Source organism: Temnothorax curvispinosus, unplaced genomic scaffold, assembly GCF_003070985.1.
Source record: "Temnothorax curvispinosus isolate PA1 unplaced genomic scaffold, ASM307098v1 QBEX01004775.1, whole genome shotgun sequence".
NCBI classification, from domain to species: Eukaryota; Metazoa; Arthropoda; class Insecta; order Hymenoptera; family Formicidae; genus Temnothorax; species Temnothorax curvispinosus.
The window spans coordinates 684,024-687,386 of record NW_020214555.1 but is presented as its reverse complement, the minus strand read 5'-3'; positions in this window follow the sequence as shown (position 1 = coordinate 687,386).

Below are 3,363 nucleotides of genomic sequence, written 5' to 3'. Positions count from 1 at the left end.
GGCGGTGCCTGAAATTGAAAATAATGTCTCTTTAAAAAAAATACTTTTATGCCGACAGAGCGGTATTAACCCGGGAACGGGAACTTCGGGGTAATTTTTACACCCCAGTATCGAAAAAAAATGAAGCTCACTTCACAATAATTTTAATGTATTATATACTTCTTTCGTTTTTTTAAATATTTTTTTCGTTTCTCCTTACTTTTTCAGAAAATGTTGAGTAAATCTATATACATAGAATGTACACTTAAATACTAATAAATTGTAGAACAATATAAAATATACGATATGTATTTAATAACAATGACTTTTAATTGTAAAAATAATCCCAGATGACAGGTGACCATTTATGCAAAAAAAAAAACTCAGGCGTCCTAAATTAAATAAACAAATAAAAATACATTATTTTTATTTATGTCATTGCATAAATAAGAAACGCAATTGCAGCCTCGTAGGAAAATGCACATTCGCGAAGATCTCATTGGTGCAAGTAAATAATTGGATAATTGCAAGCACCACTCTGGAGCATCTGATAGCAACAGAATTAGTAAGATGCGTTTGCGAAAATGAAGAAGACTGTTGGGGATCTCGAGCAGAATGAAGAGCTTTATCGCGTCGCATTGTGGGCCGCGCGGTCGCTACTGACAGATTGTATCCTTATGCATAAAGATGCCTTTGATTTCGTTCTTTTGTCCCCTCATCGCGAAGCCACTTTGTCACCGTGAAACGATCGTGCGCGATACATATATACGCGTAGCCCACGGATCTCATATGGGCGCGCATACTCTCTTCCGCGAAGTTAAAGACACATCAAGGGAGTCGGTGCTTAAAATGCATTGGATCCGTACTATCGAATCGTTTTATCTTGGCCGGTTGCTAAGAAGAAACGGTCGAAACGAATCCGTCCGAAGAAACGGATGAGCCTCTCATACGCGAGAAGGGAAGATCGGAGGCCGTAGCCAGCGCGAAGTAAATTACAATATCGCCCTGTCCGGACGTTGCGCGAGGAAATTGAAAACCGTAACGCGAGAATGATTTCGCGAGCACAAAGGGCGCGCGATATGTGCCCCGCATGACGCAATCACCGCACGCGAAACGCGATTTATCCTCGCGACTGCGAATCTGATCACAATTTGTCCTTAGACGTAAATTTATGCCTTCTCTTAAGATATTAGGAGTTAACGCACACGATTGCAATCGAATAATCTTCTTGAGTTCATATTTTCTTATTGTCGCCACTCTTAAGATAAAAATATCCCGGTATAAAGAACGGGAAACCATCACGCATTCTTGTAAAAAATAAAGAAGATCTATGAGGGAAAGACAGACATATTTTCCTCATAAATAACGGTAACTTTCGACGATTCAAATAAAATTCTTCGATAAAGTATATGATATGCGGGTACAACGGTCAGGAGGAAGTATACATCATCAGAAAGCGGGCTTTTGATTCCACGACTGAGCTGGGTGATATACGTCGGGCGTAGCAACACCTGCGGCAGTAAAAGAATTATTCTGTACGATGCATTCAAGAGAGCGTGCATGGACGGGGGAAGCTTAGCTGACACGCGGCTGCGACCGCTCGTAAATTTCACGGAAGATCGTTAAAGTCGTGTAAATCGGTTTTGCGGAGCGACCTCGCGTAGCTCGTCTATGAACGCGACATGACTCTGTTATCGCTTGAAAACCCCCTTGCTGTTTCAGACGCGGCTGGAACCGGAAGTAAAGATCGCGGGATACGCGATTAGAGTTACGCGGAGTATCGATACACAAATATCCTCACGATCGCATCGAAAATCGCATGCGAACGCTCGTACAAAAATTAATTAGGCGAAAGCAGTAAATATAAATAAGAAGCAAAAATGTGTTCTTATTTCCATTGCTATATATATGTACTCACGAACTTTTCTGTTCTACACATAAATAAAGCTTGTTATATTATGAGTTTCATAATGTGACCTTTTTAATATACATTGATATTTGCTTGATTTGTAATCACCGCAGTAGCCTTAAATTCTGCGAAATACCTACGAGTTAAATTTTTGAAACAAATTGATATTAAACTAAGGTACAAAACCAGACATAATACTCTTATTTCCTACGAAAGAATTAAACATTTTATTCTTTCATTAATTATACACTTATAATTTTATTCTAAATATATCGTAGTACTTCTCGATTTATACATTTTCTATACATGTAGAATTATTTATTTACCACATTAATTTAATGGAAGATTAATTTGTACTTGAATGTACACACTTTTATTAATAAATATTTTTTTTACTGAAATAGAATATTATACTAAAATATAAAATATAAAATATAAAATATATAAAATATTATACTAAAATATAAAAATAGAATATATCGCATTATACACATCTTGGAATAAAAACTTGTCTTTTTCCGTACAAGGTTACGATCTGAATTAATTATTTAGGATATTCGTCGAAACTTCATTTAAATGTAAAGAAGGCCAAAGTTTTATAAATCAGAGAGGGAAAAAAGACTGTTTACTAAACAGAAACATGAAAATAAATGAGATGAAAGTTCGAGAGTTCGAGAGACCAGATGCCTATATATACGCTTGATCAATTGACAGGCATCAGTCTTGATACACATCTTGATACACATCATATCGTACAATTGCTAGGGCTGTTCTCTGACAGTGAAAGTTTGTAAGAAAAACTCTTTTAATTTGGATAATGTTTAATGCAATCTTTTCTTTTACGGTAATAGCAACATGTGTTGCTATAACTGTAGCGGACGTACGTAAGTAAATATTAAATGTAAAAATTTGATTCGTTTAACAACTAAACTTCTGTCTTTTTATACAACGATTTACGAAATTGATAAACTATTTTAAAAAATTAGGATTTTATTAATTTAGAATCTTCAATGTTCTCCCTCAAAATATACAAGTAATAAAACAACAGTTTATATGTAATACATATGTATATGTTCTAGATGCTCGTTATCTCTTTATCTCTTTTTATTATTATGTTAAATACTATTATAACATTTTTTAAATAGTTAATTACATTAAACTTCTTTTATCTTAAATTGTTTAATTTTATTTTTGCAAATTAATGAAAATAATTTAACAGCTTCCCTCATTGATCATGTATGTGGCCGCAACGATTCCAACTATAATCAGTGCATCGCGGACAACATTATCTATTTGAAGGACAAAATTTGCCACGGGACTCTTCCGGGTTTTGCAATGATTGAGCCATTAATGTTTGACAAAATTGTCATTTTCGACGAACCTAATGTCAAACTGTATGTTCAAAACGTAGAGGCATATGGAAATTGCGACTTTGTTATAACCTCCATTAATGTGGATCCCGACAGGCTCCACTT